The sequence below is a fragment of the Nannospalax galili genome, unplaced genomic scaffold (assembly GCF_000622305.1).
Source record: "Nannospalax galili isolate Female #2095 unplaced genomic scaffold, S.galili_v1.0 scaffold1018, whole genome shotgun sequence".
Classification (NCBI taxonomy): domain Eukaryota; kingdom Metazoa; phylum Chordata; class Mammalia; order Rodentia; family Spalacidae; genus Nannospalax; species Nannospalax galili.
In genome coordinates this window covers 567,593-587,781 of record NW_008342000.1, presented here as the reverse complement: position 1 = coordinate 587,781, position 20,189 = coordinate 567,593, and positions in this window count along the sequence as shown.

Sequence of the window (20,189 nt, the reverse complement as noted above, 5' to 3'; positions counted from 1 at the left end):
CCATTGAAAGAAAGTAAAAGAAACACTAATTGACTACTACAAACAAAATGTTAAAAAACTCAATCACCAAGCCAATAATTGATTATTAGTTTTTGCTAACACGGTATGTAGATATCTTATTTATTCTGCATCGAGAGAGTTACTCAGCTTAAGAGAAGAGACACTGGAAATAGTAGCCTCCATCACGCATCTCATTAGCTGTCCCAGCACTCAGTGCAATCGGCATTTAATAAATCATATCATAAATTATCTTCTGAGATGTTAATTAAGTAGTAAAACATTTGCTGAAAGTTAAAAGTTACCAAGGATTTAATTACAACCTTGTGGCCACCATTTCCAGTTAATTATACACCCTTCTTATATACTTGATAAACCACAAAATGCACCCTGTTAATGATCAATTGGTATTAAATTAGCTGGAATTAGTTTTTATTAAAGCCAAATTAGATTTTTATTTGCTATACAATAAAATAGTGCACCCAGCCCTTGCCACTATGGTTTGGGATACTTGTGTAGAGAGTGATTACCAGATGTCTAATTGGGCAATTAATAGATACAGTTTCCAAATTAACATAATTGGGGGACCTAAAAAGAAAACAAAATGCTTATTCAGCCAGCAGACCATCTTTTCTGAATCCTGTCATTTCATTCAGGGATGTCAAACAACTCTTCAATCTCTTGGGCATCTCTGTTTTTCTGGCTGGATTCCTAACCAAAAAGGTCACTGAGACCATGAAGCAAACAGCTTGGATGCAGTGTTCTAGTATGGAGGTAACATTCAAGGCCACCCTGAAGGAGGGATTGCTTTCCAGGCTGTGTTAGATCTGTGGGTAGGTATGGTGTGCTTGCATGGGGTTTAACAGAACCTTGGAGGTAACCAGCTAGATAATGGGGTGTTTACACAGCTGACAGGAATCCAAATGCACAGGCCCATCTCTTTCCAAAAACAATTTGCCAGATGAGTTTAGTTTGCTGTTCCAAAGCTTTTTCATTTTACCACTTAATACACCACAGAAGGGACTGAGACTTAACCTCTCCATTGCCGCCATCGACTTAAATCCCTTTATAATTGCTTTCCCCACATGTTCAGAGTACAGTCCTGGATCATGTCCTCTGCCATCTGTGTTCTCTAAAAGGATGGTCCTGCCCCCACATGTAGATAGGCTCTGTTCAGACCTAATCAAGAAGAAGATTTAGCAGCTTTGTACACTTTGAGTACCAGGACTTCTCCATCTCATCCTAGTTGGCCCAATAATTTCTTAAAACTCAGGACACTGCCAACAGACAGACAAAATTAGTTGATAATTACTGAAAATGAAAGAATAAGCATTAAAGAGCATTATACTATATTGATTAGCAAGATTTATTGTGGTATTTCCATATATGCATGAATTATGACTTGACAATGTCCATCTACTCTCAAGCTGTATGAATCTTATGTGGAAAGTCTGTGCAAACTCATTTCCTCTTAATACCCAAAGTCTTCAGCACATGCCTTGGCTTGCCACTTGCTCTTTCATTAAGCCCTGGTGAAACTCTGGTCAGGGTAGGCTCTTACCATTGGGTGTTATTTTTATAATTACTTTCTTTTTCTTATCTTCTAATTTCATGCTGGTTCATCCAATCCTTGACTTAATCCATGAACCTATGTTCTCAGTCACTTCTCTTTTCAGGACCTCATTTATTCATTTAGCCAACAGATGTGAACTGCATGCTGTGTCTCACTCAGTGACATTAGGATACGCTCCTAGACAGCACTGATAACGGCCTCAGTTCTCAGTAGTTATTTCCATAGGAATGAAAAGATATGCATAGGGCTAGCAGGATGGCTTAGTCAGTAAAGGCCTTGGCCGCCAGGACTGCTGACCTAAGTTTGATCTCCAGGATCTACACGGTAAAAGGATAGAATCAAGTCTTATAAGTTGTCTTTTTATCTCCACATGTGTGCTGTGGCATACAAGCAGACACACACACACACACACACACACACACACACACAGAAATAAATTTAACAAAAAAATTTTTAATAAAAAAATTTTAAAGTTATGCATATACATAATTCAGAATCATTATAAGTCATATCTAAAGCAAATAAGAGTGAACTATATGGAAAATAGCAAGGAACTCTTTGATTAGTTGTCATTGAAGACAGGTTGTTTTTTTTTTAAGCTGAAATCTGAGAAGAAAGTGCATTCTATGTATCAGGAATAGTATTTAAATAGTATTTAAGGGAACTCTTTGATTAGTTGTCATTGAAGACAGGTTTTTGTTTTTTTTTGAAGCTGAAATCTGAGAAGAAAGTGCATTCTGTGTATCAAGAATACTATTTAAATGATCCCTGAGATGGGAAGGAGCTTGGATATTGATAAAACTAGGGAAACAGGGAGCAGAGCAGTGTGATTGTCAGGTAATAAATGGGAAGAAGGGTTGTGGCATGAGTGGAGAATTGGGAGGAAATAGGAAGTGGCAGTTAACGCAGGTGATTGAGGACTGCTGTAAGAAGTTGAAACAGTTGGAAAACTTGGAAGTTAAGCAGCAGAATGAACTGGTCTGATTGGGCTTTAAGATCATCAATCTTGCTGATTGGTGGAGAATGTATACAGAGTAGATGAAAGAAGGGAGAGCTGACAGGAGGCTGTTGAAGTTCTCCAGACAAAAGACATGGTGGCGTGGGGGAACGTGTGGGCAGTGACAGGGAGCAGGGGGACTTAGAGATATGCTTGCCAAAGATTCAGTGGAACGGTTGATTATGGGACTGGGGCTGGAGAAAACTCAAGAAGTTTTGAAGTTTCTGAACTTTGAATTTATTTGTTAATTCAACATAAATTTCTTGATCACTCAAAAAATGACAGAACTTGGATAGTACAAGGGTGGACCAGACAGCAAAGGCTCCTGTTCTCGTGAAGGTAACATTTCTTGAGAGGAATTGGTAGGGTAACTTCAGAGAATTCCTTCTCTCAACTGCTCACAATTTAATTTGGGGAGTACACAATTTAATCAGTTACCGTTTCTCATTCAGTTTGATTTGACAGGCTCTAGAGTTTCCTGGTTCTTGTGCTTCTCCACAACGAACAACACAGAGAACATGGATAGTTACTGAAAACAGTTTATGAAACAGGAAATACAGAGAAGCCTGGAGGTGTGCCACATCTTGCTTATGACTTGGCTTCAAGAGGGCAAAAAAGGGGCCGAGAGGGGTCATTAGCAAAGTACCTGCCTCTCCCAGGTTTGTCTAAGGGGGGAAGGGGCATACCTGAGCATGCTCCCTGGGTGGAATGAAATTCAGTAGAGGAAGTCTCTGCTGCTACTGCCTTTCTTATGTTAATTTATGGACCCTCCTCTTCCACTCTTTCCTGTGTCCCCTTCTCAATATTTAGGATACTTTGTAAATTATCTGCACATCTTAATGAAATTCCTTTGTAAACTTTTATTTTGGATTCAATAGCAGAAATTTGATGTTTAAATAATTCTTCATGGATGTGCCTTGAATTATTTGGTCCTGTATGTCTACAAATGCATGTGTAGCTATCATAAATATTATTTCAAAGAGGTACTTTTTATATGAATTTCTTATGTTACTTGGGACATTTTATTTTCTATTTTTATCCTGGATGTACTATTAATGGATCAAACTGAAGTTGTTTAAAATCTCCTTATACGGGTTATTAACCTGTTGTGCAAATTAGCAATGCAGGAAACAAAGTTAAGCCAAAGTCTTTCAAGCATCTCTTTCCTCTTTGAAATTTTCAATGAGTGTTCATTGAATGAGTGAAAAACTGCAGTGGGTTTGTTCAGCAGTGTCCTTTTTCATTGTTATTACAGATGTTGAAAATGTACCATCCCCTTCACAAGTGTGTGTTAGTCCTTTTTAATCCCTCTTTGTGAGTTGCTCTTTCATGTCTTTTACTTATCCAGCAGGGTCTAGTTTTGGTTTGATTGTGTTTGTTGTATGAACTCTTTAGAGACATAGAACCACAGAGATCACTCCTTTCCTGGTTTTGTTCCTTCCCACCTTCACTCTTGGGGAAGAGAAAAGTCTTAAATATGGCATATTGATTTCTTTAAGAAATAATCAATATCGTCAAGAGACCTATTTTAAATTGGTTATTCCACTCTGATAAACAAAAGCAACATAAAAGTCTACACTAAGTGGATTGTAGAGAAATACAAGCTGCAAGGTGTACCATCATCATGGACTCGTTCTGTAGCCCCTGAACAGGATTTGCTAAAACAGTAAAACAGGATGGCACTCCTAGGCAACTTTATTGCATTAATTATCTGATGGGGTTATAGCTGGGTCAGGAAAGGTAGAAAAGATACACAAGATAGCCTCAGAGGGTATAAAACGAATGACAGTCAAGGAGAAAGCAAGCACACAGATGACAGCATTAGAAACACATGCTCACAGAAAGTAACAACTATCTGTTTGTACGGTCTTCTAAGCTTTAAATCAAATGTTTTTCTAGAAGTGCATAATGATGAGAAATGATGGATAATGGTGCCCATAGCAGGGTCTTTTTGTCAAAAATCAAGCAAGGAACAGTAATTCTTGATTGTAATTTTCATTCGTTATAGAGATATCTTGCCTTTCTGTGGTATGTAAAGCAGATAATCTCAGTTGTAAAATGTCTTTTTCTTTTTTTGAGACAAGGTCTCACTATGTACCACTGACTGGCCTAGAACTCACTATGTATACCAGGTTGGCTATGAATTCATAGAGCTCTGCCTGCCTCTGCCTCTTCAGTATTGCAATTAAAGGCATGGGCCACCACTCACAGCTGTTTTGACTCACCTGTCATCTATCTATCTATCTATCATCTATCTATCTATCTATCTATCATATATTATCTATCATCTCTCTGTTGTCTATCATCTATTATTTATCTATATATCATCTATCTTTTGATCATCTATCATCTATCATCAGCTGTCTATGTCCTTTATATATCATCTAGCAATCTACCATCCATCTTCTATCTATCATCTAGCTATCTGTGATAGCTATCTGTGATAATTAGTTCATGTCAGCTTCGTATGGATTTCCCTGTATTCAATTAAAGATTATTCCAAATAAATAGATAGATAGATGATAGACAGAAGATAGATAGATAGATGATAGATAGATGATAGATAGAAAGAAAGATGATAGATAGATAGATAGATAGATAGATAGATAGATAGATAAAAGCATTCCTATTTGAGATTAACATTAGAGTTAGAGGATCAAGTTGAGCAGATTGCCTGCCCCAGTGTGGTTGGGCCTTGTCCAATCATTTGGAGGGCTTAACAGAACAAAAATACCAACTATGAGAGACTCTGCTCTCTCTACTTGATTGTAGAGCTTGAACACTGGTTTTCTTACACCCAGGACTATGGTTTACAATCGAGACCTGGTTCTCAAGCCTTCTGATTTGAGCAGAAATGTACCATCAACTCCCACTATTGGCTCTGTTTTTCTGTAGAACCCTAACTAATGTTCTAGATATGAATCATCTACTTGTCTATTACATAAAATATAAATGATACTATTCTATTTTATTTTTGTTGAATTTTTGTATATTTCATAAAATATATCTTGATCATATTTAGACCCCTTCCCTTAAGAGCACTGACCTGATTTCAGGAATTCTGTCATATATATTAAGGTCTAGAGAGTCCCGTTTGAGTTCCCAGATGTCCCTTGGTGTGAGTACATCCACTCAAGTTTGGTCAGGTTATCTAACATCACTCCTTTAAAGAAGACCGACTCTCCCTCACACAGCAGTGATCAGTTGCCAATAGCTCCTCAGCTAAGGTTGATGCTTCGTACATATTTCCCCACTTCTAGCTAGGTTTTTGTCTGGTTTGAGTTTGCATGTTTCTTGTGTATGTTGTCATTATTGCTGTAAATTCATGAGCAAGTTCCCAGAAATCTGGAAAACTATTTCATTGTGGTCATCCACTATCCCTGATTCTTATAGTTTTTCTGCCTCCTCTTCAATGATCTCTGAGCACTGGGTGGCAGAGGTTTAATATAAGAATCCTATCTAGGTATACACACTCTGCAGTCTCTAATTCTCTACATTTTGTCCAGTTATGGCTTTCTGTGTTAATCACTATCTGTTGCATGAGGAAGCCTTGCTGGTGAGAGTTGAGAGATGCATTAATAATCTCTCTGCATTCTTTTCTGCTATGTGCATTAAAGACTTGGGTGTAGAGGTTATATTGTAGATGTGTCACTTAGTGCTGGGTGTCTCACAAACACTTAACCTCTGCATTTGGCCAGTTGTGGAACTTTGTAAAAGTTCCTGTCTCTTTCAAAAAGAAGTTTCTTTGATGAGTGGTGAGAGATATACTTGTCTGTAAATACAAGGATATATATTTAGCATACAGTAAGAAAGTAAATTTGTCTAGGAATGTGACAGACATAGGTTTGTCTCTAGGATCTATGATCTCTCTAGCCACAAGTATTTGGCTATGTTTACAGTACCACACATGAGTTCCCTTCCATTGAGTAGGCCTTAAGTCTAATTAGATAGGTTTTGATTATCCTCAAAAGTGCACCAATCCAACAGAGATCTTCTGAGATAGTCATTATTGTGGTTGTTAGACTTACAGCTGGGTTGAACCATTGATTGGTTTTCTCCCTTAGCAGCTTGCATTGTGTCCTCTGATGGCATTCCACAGTAACAATTGTTCACTTTAAACTATCTTTCTATATTTTTTATACACACGTTGCCAGTTTGCTTATAGACAGGGCATTCAGCTCTGATGATGGCTTATGACTGTGTAGGCTTCTATTCTTTGTGTCTCAAATGAACCATCGTTCAGGAGAATGTAGATGCTACCATAAAATAGTTCCAAAGGGTGAGTTCTGACTCTTAAGAGGGTAGTTGCTGGCTTCAGAGTAGCAGGGTTGTTACCATTTGCCAGGATACACCTACTTAAATTTGGGTCTCAACTCCATGGTTGCTCTAAGTCACATAGGCCATAACGAATTCTTGCAATGGGAGAGCTCTTCCATAGGGTATACTCATTTTCTCTTGTTTCTATAATAAATTACATTCTTGGCTCAAACAAATTCTTGGCTAATGTCTCCTTTCTTCCACCCACAAAATCCATCATGTTACACCCTACCGTCTATTTTTTTCATAACCACATCGCCTCCTCATCATAGACATATGAGACATTTAAGAACTCATGTGACCATATTCTCACCAGGATATTGCCAGATAGTCTCTCCATCTTAAGATCCTTTTATCGATCTGTAAAATCTTTTCTGCCATGTAGGATGACAGAGTCCACTTCTTGCAACTAAGATGTGGGCTTCTTCAGTTGGGTGTGTGGACATTATCCTGTCTGCCACAAAAGTCCCACTTAAAATGAAAAAAGATGTTTCATATTTGAGAATGTTCTAGATTAAAAACAGACACACACAAAAAGTTAAAAATGAATTTCCAGCCTCCTCTTTTGGTGTAGGAGAATAAGTTTGCTTGGTTAGGCTCCTTAGAGTGCAGGACAAATCTTGACATTATGAACAACACCCACCCATCCACAGGCCTCCATTCTCCTTAGAGCTCCCATGGACTCTAGGTCAGGCTGCCCCTCTATTACTGCTAATTCCTAATTTCCTGGAAAAGAAATTGGATTCATGACTGATTCTGTGATTAATTTAAACGTGATTTTAAAACCAGATTTATGTTTATGCCTTTCACATATCTTAAATATACCTGAAAGCTGCCATATCTAAGTCAAATTCATTTTCATACCTCATTTCACCTACTGAAACTTGGTTCCCATTTTAGGCTAACTACCAAGGTTAATGGAACTAGCTATCACCCTTAACTTCCATGGGTCAATAGAGTTTAAGTAGCTGTGGAATTCTCAACCTTCTCCAGCATCCATCTGGTCTGAGAAGCAATCATCACTTAACCACTTCTGTGGCCACTTGGCGTCTTCATACCATCTTGGTCTTTTGAATCAATTTTGTAACCCACCCCCTTTATAAAAAAAAAGCAGAACTCAGAGTGATCCTAACAAAACAATCTTTTGGCTGTGCCAGCTGCTCTGGTTGAATGGCTATTCAATTCAACTTCACCATGGTCTGCCCAGCCTAATTTGGCTCAGTGTATATCCTTAGCAAACACCCTTACACTTAGACCTCTGGCTACCTAGAAGTCACTGTGCTCTTCACAGAATGTCCTGAGTTCTACTCTAAGGAAATTATTCACATGAGATGTCCTTTTTGCCTAGTGTCTTCCTCCAATACCATCATCCTCATCCTCTTCTAGATTTTGAGTCATGTATTCACTTTTTTAATTTTTGCATGTGTATGCATGTGTGGCATATTCAAGAATATGGACTTCTGTTGGTACTTGTGTAGGGTGGTCCAAATTTTATATCAAGTGTCTTCGTGATTGGTCTCCACTTTGTTTATTGAGGCAGGGTCTCTTGCTGAACCCAGACTTTGCCACTTCCAGCTAGTTTAGCTGGCTGCCTTGCCCTTTTGTGCAGACTCTGGAGTTCTGGACTCCAGTTCTCAGACTTAGGAGGCAAACACTTCCTCCACTGAGTCGTCTTCCCAGCCGCCACAAATGTACTTCTCATTCAAGTTTTCTTACAACTCGGGAAGGTGAGACTGATTTTGTTGTTTTTCTTACAATGTGTAATTGCATTTTTATGCAAGCCAGCAGTCTATCTGTCTACCTAGGATTGGCTTTTCAGAACATGGCCCACGTACATGCCTCATTCCAGCTTTACGCATAGCCCTGCAAGGTTTCTGTCTCTCCAGATTGAGCTTTTCCTCTCGCTGCCTAACACTTTCACTAGAATGAGCTCTCAAATGCACAATCTGATGCCAGTTCCTTCCTACTTATCATTTTTCATAATGAGTATTTTTCCCATTACTTAGTAAGAATATTCTAACTTCCTTTACTTTATTTCCAGTCCCTCAGAATTTGAGCATCTACTACTTAGTTGTTCTCCTTTCTTCTCACCCACACAGCTTTTTCTTCTTCTCTGCTCTCTGGACACTGTAACCAGGATTGGCTGCTATCATTGCAGTCTTGCCATTTTTTCTGCCTTAATTTCCCCCTTTCCCAGCTCTGCATGCTACAGGTTTGTAGCTCATCCCACAAGGCAGATGTTCTGCCTGCCCATTCTCATCCTCCTTACTTGGGCCTCATCTCTCCATGCCCTCAATGTTCTGAACTGTCTCAGTCACTCTCACTGTGCTTCATAATAGGAAACTAACCTTCATATACTCCATCTGTGCACATCTCCTTTCAGACACTTAACATTAGGTCGGTCACTCCTTGTGCTTATAGAGCTTCTGTTACATTCCAGACACTATGAGTGCAGGATGTGTAAGACAGTTCCTGCCTTCAAGGAGCTGACACTCAATAAAACACAAGTGCCACTCTTGCTAAAGCAATGATTCTGTGCAGTCTTCTAGGAGTCATGATCAACCTCCCCTCAAATAGTCTATAAATTCCTGAAACAAAGAACTGTCTTTGACTTCTCTGATACTCATAATTTTTTTTTCATGGAGAAATCTTATCCAAACAATAATTAAATCCTCAGTAGCTTACAGTAAGAAATACAACTCCTGATATCTAAATACAAGAAGATAGAACAAAGACCATAGCATTTTATAAAGTCTTGTATATTAAAAGTACTTCTATGCTGGCTAGGAATGGAGCCAGATCTGGTCCCTGAAGACCCATTTCATGTCCGTCATTAAAAGCCAAATGACTACAGTCTTTACTCAGAATAATGAGTGGCAGTGCTGATTGCCATTATACCATACGACAGCCAAAGCCATCGGAGAGGCACTTTGAGAACACAGCTGTAATGCAGTGTTGTCTTAATCAAATACTTCTGTATTGATTGCTTACAGTTAAAATTTTTTGATGCACTTGCATAACTGTCCCTAAGGAGAGGTGTTACCTATATGAGCTTTCCTCTGTCCAAGTAAAACATGCTGATCTGGATCCTGATGGAATCAATTTTAGAGCAATGGTAATCCAAAAGTCTGGTCAGCAAATCTGTCTAGATTCCAGCACTGAAATTAGATAATTTTTGAAAGTTAACAAGATGAAGCATGTTATTTGCAGCAAATGTAGGCAAGAAGACTGAATTTTTCTTGTGCTTTCTAAATACATGCCTCTCTGACCTTGATTCTTCTGTTCCTCCACCCCTGTTCTTGATACCCTCTCCTTGCTGTTACATAAGCAGGTACACAATATTCTCAGGGTGTGTCTCCCCGCTGATAGAACCAATTCTTTTGCGATTACTATAACCCATGCCTGCTAGCTTGTGAATTTTGAGAATTCAAAAGTCAGGTCTCATTTTCCATGTAGCCCTTTGTGTTCCTAAAACTGCTCGTCTCTGAAATAAACAACTTTAAAAGAGCAATGATTTATTTTTGGATCAAGGTTTCTGTTGATGGTTGGCTGACTTCATTGTTTGGGGGCTGCGGTAAAGCTGAACCTCAGGGCATGGAGCATGTGGTAAAACCAAAATCACCTTGAGGCAGCCCAAAAGCAGAGAGAGACAGAGAAAGGGGATGTGGCAAGATTCATTGTTCCAAGCTACGTCCCTTAGTGGTCTTCCCACAACCAGGCACTACTTTCTACCTTTAACTTCCTCCCCAAAGTATCATCGTATTATGAGTCCATCAAAGGATGGATCCATTGACTAGGTTAAAACACTTAGTAGCCAAGCATTTTCCAAGTGTCACCTGTCAAACAAGCCAGCCAATACAAAGGCTTGTAGGTAGCAGTCCATAATCGAAGCATACCACTTTCAAATGTGCTCTCATTCTCCGGCTGATGAGAAATATAAACATCCTCACTAGTTGAAAATTCAACTTCATAATAGTCATTGGAAATAAAAATCTTTTAAATCATTAATTTAAAAAGTAAAAAGAAACCAATGTTATCAGTACTAAATAAACATGGTCTTCAAAGGATGATGTCAGAAGTTGTAGAACTTAAAGCAGGATTGGGATAGATCCTCTATGGCAGCAGGCTGGGGGTCCGCATGAGAATTTATTTATGGCGGAGAAACACTCTGGGAATGAATCAGCAAATCATGGCATTACTATCCAATAAAGCATTCCACCACAATTAAAAATGATAGTTATGAAGACTAGTCTGACATTATACTTTATGAAACTGTCCTTTTCATAACACATGAGAGCTGCAAAGTAAACAGACACAGTTTGACTTTAGATGGCATGCTATGAGTGAATCTTTAATATGCTTTATTTTTATTAGTGTGCTTAACTGGTTCAACAGCATGAAAATCAATAAGCATTTAGGGCCACATTCTGAATTCCACACTAAAATACAATACGATTTTTAGAAATTTCATATCTGTATCAAAATATGACCGCACATGTTTTTGAAGGTGTCCTATTACCTCCCCCACACAAGTATGATAAAGGTGAATTCCAGATAAAGATGATAAAGATATTAATAGACTTTCTCTTACTTTCATAACCTATTAAAATGACAACATTAAGTTTCTTTGAGAGACATAGAGAACAGAGTGAAAGAGGGAAAATAAGAATAAGAATAAGAGGTCCCAAGAAGAATGAATAGTAAGGTGGCTGACCCAATTCAAATCATGTAACCCCAACTGACTTAGAATTAACATTGGTACCACAGAAAGGAGGGGTGAAGAGGGCGCACTTAAGAATCGGGGCCACTGTTGAGTGCGGACCCGAGAAGCAAATTGATTTTCAGATTGTTTCCTCCTTCTGATGAACAACTTTTTCTCTTTCATCTCAGCATGAAGCTGGAGTTTTGCTCTTCCTGACAGATAAAGCAAGTTCTTCTTAGCAAAATAAGGAACACTATCAAAGAAATGAGTGAATTTTTATTTTAGAACCATTATCTTGGTGTTTGGAGTGAAGTGTTTGAAAGGTTGAACTAGAGCTTATAAAGTAGGAAAACTGACTTTGAGATTATTGTCAAAGCTAGCTAAGAGATCATTTAGATTCTAAATTCTTAGAAATATGCTTTTTTTAGGAAACAGAAATTATGGGCTTTGGTATGAGTATTAGTTACTTTTCTGTTGCTAGGACAAAACACCATTACCAAAGCAACTTACAGAGGATGAGCTTTTTTTTGGCTTATGGTTCTAGAGGGAGGCGTGGCTGGAGGCAGCTGGACTAGAGAGCTGAAGGCACCCTTCTTCAAGTGCTGTCAGGAAGCAGAGGGAACAACTGAAAGTGGGACAAAGCTTTGAACTCTTAAAGCCCATGGCCAGTGACACGCTTCCATCAACAAGGCCACACCTTCAAAAGGTCCCCAGACCCTTCCTGAAACAGCACTCCCACCAGACCAAGTGTTTGAATAGTTGTGCCTATGGAGAATACTTCTCATTCAAACCATCACATTCTGTTCCCTGGACCCAATAGGCTCCTGACCATATCCTAAAGCAAATCTCACTTATTCCCACTTTAAAAGTCCCCATAGTCTTAATCATCTTTACACCTCCATCCCCACTGGCACCCTCCCATAGCCACTCCCCCCACGCCCACTGGAGCCCATATACTCAGTCATCCTTGTTAAGGCCCACTGGGTTGTCAGTGTTCAAGATTGTTTGAGCTGCTCTGTATGAAACGCACCAAAAATTCAATAAATGGAGCCCATATACTCAGTCATCCTTGTTAAGGCCCACTGGGTTGTCAGTGTCCAAGATTGTTTGAGCTGCTCTGTATGAAACGCACCAAAAATTCAATAAGAAATGCTGTGGAGGAAAAAAAATGGTCCCCATAGTCTTTAACAGTCTTAACACGTGCAAAAATCCAAAGTTTCTTCTGAGATTCAAGGCACTCAATTATGATTGCAGATCCCTGTAAAAATCAAAAAGCAAACATACTTCAAACATAAAGTGATACAGAGTGCATGTTCTTATTCCAAAAGGGAGGAATGGGGGGGCATAGTGAAGAAATATCCTGAACCAAAACAAGACAGAATGCAGCAGGACAAACACCAAATCCTGTAGCTCCATGTCCAATATCTGGGACTTTAGTTCCAAACGGCTCAGATGGCTCTGCCCCTCCAGCTTTGCTGTCTGCAACATACGGCTCTCTCTTGGTCTGGGTCCATGTCCTGTATGAGGTTCTCCTTGCCAGATGTTGGCTCTGGCATTTCTAACATCTTGGCTTCTCTGATCAATCTATGTGAGTCTGGGTTCTTTAGAGTGACAGAGCTGATAGAATGAAAACACACATTATACAGATATGCATATATATATATTAAAAGGGAATTTATCAGATTGACTTGCAGAATGGGGTCCCAGTAGTCCAACAATGGCTGTGCCACACTGGAGAGGTTGATAATCTGATAATTTCTCAGTCCATGAGTTTCAAAGTCTCAGCAGTCCCAATCTGGTAGTGAAGGCCTGGAGGATTCCTGGAGAGCTGCTGGTCTTCAGTCAGTGAGTTTAAAAGCAAGTAGGCTAAAAGCAAATTTGCTTCTTCCATATCCTTTTATCTGAGCTGACACCAAAAGGTACCATTCATATTTAGGGCAGGTCTTCAGGCTTCAAGCAATCTGATCAAGAAAATCTCTTACAGGAGCACTCGGAGGCTTGCAGTTTAGTTGGTTCTAGATCCAGTGAATTTAGCAACCAAGATTAGGCATCACAGTGAGTGACTGGTTTAAGTGAGGGAGCAGAAGAGGAGTAAGTGGAGGCTCATTCAGATTTTAGTTAGGGTACTGCATGTTCTTCTTCTCCTCCTCCTCCTCCTCCTCCTCCTCCTCTTCTTCTTCTTCTTCTTCTTCTTCTTCTTCTCTCTCTCTCTCTCTCTCTCTCTCATTTTAATTGTGTTGATATGACCTATAAATCTTGTTAGCTTAAATTTTATTAGAAAAGAAAAAAAAGCGTAAAATTCTATCGTCATTTCTTTACTATATCTCTATTCTGAGCTCTTTATTAGTAATGTGTTTCCAGAAGGAGATGAGGGAAGGGTGGGGGGAGCATTTGTGTGGGGTGCTTATAGGTCAACAAGCTCAAGAGGAGTAGCGTGGGGCTTCTTCTCTGTGTATGGAATATGTAAATGCTGTGCACTGCCCTTTGCTGTGTAATTAGCTGTCCCTGCTATGTGCCACAAACAGAAAGCAGTCTGTCTTTGTTATTCATAGCACTGAAGAATAGCAATTCAAACAGGCATTAAATCTGTCTCAGTATATTTTTCCATCCATGCTGGTGATACTTATGAATAAAGACACTGAAAGTCAGAGCATATAGATAGGAAAAGCTATGGGAAATATTTACTTTGCCATTTCTGGGTAGCGTTTCTTTGGAGTGGTACTTACTGGCATTTGACAGCAGAATGAAGCACATTTTGACATCATATAAACTTGATAAAAAAAAAAAACAACAACAGTGCCTACTAATTATATTCTCTTCAGTTTTAAAAGAATCAATAAATAAAGAATCGATAAATAAAGACCTTGACAGTAGCTGTATGCAGCTTCTCATCTCTAAGTTAACATGTCTCATTACTTGTCATTGGGAGGAACAGCTTGGTACATGTGGTCACTTCCTAGAAGCCACATGCAGCTGAGCCTTTAAGAAAAGGTAAAGCATTGTGTTTCCATTAGGGCCAGGGAACAGCTGCAGAGTGTCTGCCTGGCTAACGCCCCCACACCTTTTTAGAAGAACAGCTGATAACTCAATGGTTTCCTTTCTTAAAAAGGAAAAAAAAAAAAAAGTGCATCTTGCTCCAAAGTTTCAGAAAGAAGTTGCTGTATCTTTGAGTCATGTCACATACTTTATAGTGCTAAACTTTGTCACTGGAGTTGAGAAACAAAAATGAAAGGAAATTGATGTACTGTAGGAATTGGTGCCTGTGAACAGAGTAATGGGTAGCATAAAACTCAGCAACTACCAAAGATAAAGGGAACGCAGTTCCCATTGACATTCGGGACTCGAACATTATAACCATTTCAGATGCCCAGAGGAACAATAAACCTCAGCAGAGGGTTTATCAGCAACGGCACGATCTCATGGCAGGTTCTTGGTACAATTTCAACAGGATGAAGTGTGGAAGAGAATTAACTCAGGTGAGAAAACTGGCTTGGAATGAAGACTGGAAATGATATCACAGATCCCTTAGAAACAATAGCCAGTTCTGATGCTTTCCATATAGTCAATGACATGAATGCAACAAAACACACCAGTCTTTAAAACATAAAAGAGAGTCGATTCTGTTCTAGGATATAAAAATGGAATAGTTATGGAATATTAATAGTTATGGAATATTATGAATAATTATGAAAAGTGGATTAATACCACCCATATATAAAGAGTATTTGCAAATAATTAAGAAAGGTTAAGAAAGAACATTGTAATGACACCTTAAGAAAATATATTGAACGCCACACAGAAGAATATGCAGTTAATAATTCTAAATTTTACCATGAGTCACACAGAGTGCTAAGTGGAACAATTATGAGGCATCATTTCAATGATAAATGGTAACATGAAAGCTGCATTGAAAACTTTGATGTTTCTGATGATAATAATTTTTTATAGATGTCTTTTAGGAAACATATATCAAAAGGTATAAATACACTTCTATTCAGTATTTGACATATTAGGAATCTTTCCTGGGCTTGATAATTCTAAAAAGTAAAAGATGAGTAATTGCATATGTTAATTAGTACACCTGTTCAAGGCTTTAGTTTAGAAGAAGTGTTAATGTCCAACAAAGGGCAACTTAAACAAATGGTTGCATAAATGAATTGCTGTACATTGTAATTATAACAACTGCATATCAACATGAAAACCACTTAAGACAGCCAATTGAGTGGGAAATAAATATATTTAATGGGAACTATACTATGATAATAACTCAAAAGAGTAATTGTATAGTAGTCTTTATTGCTCAAGAATTTAAATTTTTGACCTTAGCACACAGCTTGAAAGGGGGGGTTCAGATCTCCATCTGTGTACTGTAATCTCAACAGACTGCCAGAGAGTGCCTGTTCCAGTCTCCCTCTGGCATAGGGGCTGAGAACTAAGGGGACTGCCTGAGAGCACCCAGATCCTATCTCCACATGGTATTCTCACTAGTGGGGGTCCAAACCTTAGAAGGAAGCCTGAGTGTACCTGACTGGAAGCTGACTTGGGCTTCTGTGGGTGCTCCTGAGTAGTTGATCTGAAGCCATCAGTTCCATCCAAAATAAAATCTGAGAGAACCTGAACCCCGGACCAACCAGCTTTACATAACCAATAATAAAATGACCAAGACACACCAACAATACAAACAGAAGCATACTTCAACTTAATGCTCATATCAGAATCACAAACAACAAAAGAAATTCACATGCCAAAATCACAACAAAGAATAATAAAATGGAAAGCCAAAACACTATGTCCCCATGAAACTTCACCAGTCCCACAGAAGAGTTGTACAAGGAGACACCCCCTAGAGATAACCCAGGACACAGAATTTAAAAGAACAATCATAAACATGATCAAGGAATTCAATGAATTTAAAGAACACACAAACAAATCAAAGAACTAAAAGAAGATAGGGATAAACTTCTGAATGAATCCACAAAGGAGACAGAAACATTGAAGAAAACTCAGGCAGAAATGAAGATGGAAGTGTAAAACTCAATAAGTCAACTTGAAACAACAGGGGAAAGCCTCACCTCTAGAATGAATGAAATGGAAAACAGAATATCAACACTGGAGGATAAAGTTGAAGAATTGGACCACTCAGGCAAAGATTATGGAAAAATTTTAAAAACACAGGAATGGAATATACAAGAAATATGGGACACCATGAGAAGTCCAAATCTATGTATCATAGGCATAGAGAAAGGAGAAGAATTTCAGGTTAATGGTTTTGCCCAGATCTTTAACAGGATTATAGAAGAGAATTTCATGAAATTAAGGAAAGACATCCCCATAAACATACAGGAAGCACATAGAACACCAAATAGGATCAGAAAAGAAACTCTCCACGACACAGCATAGTAAAAACATTAAATGTACAGAATAAAGAGAGAATACTGAAAGCAGCAAAAGGAAAATAAATCACATACAAAGGAAAGCCCATCAGAAGTACAGCTGACTTATCAATGAAAACTATGAAAGCCAGAAGAGCCTGGACCAAGGTATTTCCAGTTCTAAATGACAATAGATGTCAGCCCAGAATACTTTACCCAGCAAAAATGTCTATTGTAGTTGAGGAGGAAAGAAAAATTTTCCATGACATGAAAAGCCTGAAAGACTACATGTCCACAAACCAGCCCTTCAAAGAATACTTGAAGCAACAGAAAGAGAGGAGAAAGGAACAACTACACCCCAGGGGCAATGAAAGAAAATAAGTAGAGGTATAATTGAAAAAACACAAAATTAGACAAAGAACACAACTGCAATCAAAATGATGGCAACCACATACAACTTTCAATAATGACCTTAAATATCAATGGACTGAACTCCCCAGTTAAAAGATACAGGCTAAGTGAATGAATTAGGAAACAAAATCCAGGAGCTGGAGCGATGGCTCAGCAATTAAGAACACTGACTGTTCTTGCAGAAGACCAGGGTTCAAATCCCAGCACCCAAATGCCAGCTAACAACTGTCTGTAACTCCAGTTCCAGGGGATACGAGAGCCTCTTCTGTCCTCCAAGGGCACTGCATGACACAGGTGCACTTACCTACATGCAGGCAATACCTGCATATACACAAAAACCAACTTTTTGCTGTTTGCAAGAAACCCATCTCACCTTCAAGGACAGGCTTTACCTTAAGATGAAAGGATGGAAAACAATATTGCAAGCAAATGGCACTAATAAACAAGCAGGCATTGCAATTCAAATATCTGGCAAAATAGACTTCAAAGTAAAAGTAATCAGGAGAAATAAGGAGGGTTACTTAATTCTGATCAAAGGAACAATTAACCAAGAGGATATTACAATCCTTAACATACATGCACCAAACTCTGGTGCACCCAAATTCATAAAAACAACACTATAGGACTTTAAGACCCAGATTAACCCAAACTCAGTAAGAGTAGGTAACTTCACTTAAAATGAAATACAGGGTGTCAGCAAGATGGCTCAATGGGTAAAAACGCTTGCTGTCAAGGCTGACAATGTGAGTTTCATCCCCAAGACCCACAGGGTGGAAAGAGGGAACTGATTCCTGCAAGTTGTCCTCTGACCTCCACATGTACACTATGATACATGTGCATGGGCACACACAAATAAGTATAAAAACATAGAAATAAATAAAATGAAGTACAAAGAAAAAAAAAGAAATAATTCAATGCATTCTATCAGATGACAATGCAATAAAGTTCAAAATCAACACTAGAAAAAGCCCTAGTCACTACAGGAACTCATAGCAATCAAACATCACACTCTGAAACAATGAGTGAGTCAAAGGAGAAATTAAGAAAGAAAAGAATTCCTGGAATTCAATGAAAAGGACAATACAACACAACACAACCTCTGGGACACTTTAAAAGCAGTCCTAAGAGGGAAGTTTATAGCTCTAAGTGCCTACATTAAAAAATTAGAAAGACCCCAAATAAAAGACCTAACTTTGCAACTCAAAACACTGGAAAGGCAAGAGCAAATGAAACCTAAACTCAGCAGAAGATAAGAAATAACAAAAGTCGGAGCAGAAATTAATAAAAAAGAAAAAAGAAAACAATACAAAGAATCAATGAATCTAAGAGCTGGTACTTTGAAAAGCTAATAGACAGACGAGATAGACCCCTAGCCCAGTTAACCCAAAGAAAAAAAGAGTAAATCTAAATCAACAAAATCAGAGATGAAACGGGTCCATCATGACTGGACCCAAAAGATCCAGACCATTATGAGGGAATATTTTAAAAGCCTATATGCTACTAAATCTGAAAGTCTAAAAGAAATGGATAGATATCTGAAATCATGGGAATCTCCAAAGTTAAACCCAGAAGAGAGCAACAGTTTAAAGAGACCCATAACATATAAGGAAATTGAAACAGTACTACAAAGCTTCCCAACTAAAAAATGCCCAGGCCCAGATGTATTTACAGCAGAGTTCTACCAGACGTTTAGAGAAGACCTCCAACCAATACTACTTCAAAATTTCAAAATGATAGAAACAGAGGGAGAACTCTCAAATTCCTTCTATGAACCAGCATTACTCTAATACCCAAAGTGGGTAAAGACATAACCAAAAAAAGAAAACTGTAGACCCATATCCTTAATGAACATAGATGCAAAAATTCTCAACAAAATACTTGCAAACCTCATACAGACACACATCAAAAAGATCATTCAGATTCATTTGCCCTTCCATCTCCCCCGCTGTTCTCTGCTCCTGGCTTGGGCCCTGCGCCATTCCTGGTCTTGGGTTCCCAGACACCTGGGGAACCGGTGCTACTTCCTGATCCTTCTCACCCAGGCCAGCTTGGTGCCTTCCTTGGGCTCCAGGAGCACTGCTTCAGGACCTGGCCCCACCTCGCCTTTCTCTGCTTCCCTGGACCTGAACCAGGGGCTAACTCTTCCAGCCTGCTCTCCTGCCCTCAGGTCTCTCTTGGGGTAAGTCTATCGTGCAGCCCTCCACGCCTTGACTCCCCCAGCCGCGTTCACCCTTCCATCTCCCCCGCTGTTCTCTACTCCTAGTTTGGGCCCTGTGCCATTCCTAGTCTTGGGGCCCCAGACACCTGGGGAGCCAGTGCTGCCTCCTGATCCTTTTCACCCAGATGGCTTGGTGCCTTCCTTGGGCCTCAGGAGCACTGCTTCTGGACCTGACCCCACCCTCACCTGTCTCTGCTTCCCTGGACCTGCAACATGGGCTAACTCTCCTGGCTTGCTCTCCTATCCTCAGGCCTCTTGGGGTGGGTCTATCGTGCAGCCCTCCACGCCTTGACTCCCCCGGCCTCATTCATGTTTCCATCTCCCCTGCTGTTCTCTGCTCCTGGTTTGGGCCCTGCGCCATTCCTGGTCTTGGGTCCCCAGACACCTGGGGAACCGGTGCTGCTTCCTGATCCTTTTTGCCTAGGCCAGCTTGGTGCCTTCCTTGGGCTCCAGGAGCACTGCTTCAGCGGGACCTGGCCCCACCCTCACTTCTCCCTGCTTCCCCGGACCTGAACCACCGGCTAACTCTCCTGGCCTGCTCTCCTGCCCTCAGGCCTCTCTTGGGGTAAGTCTACCATGCAGCCCTCTGTGCCTTGACTCCC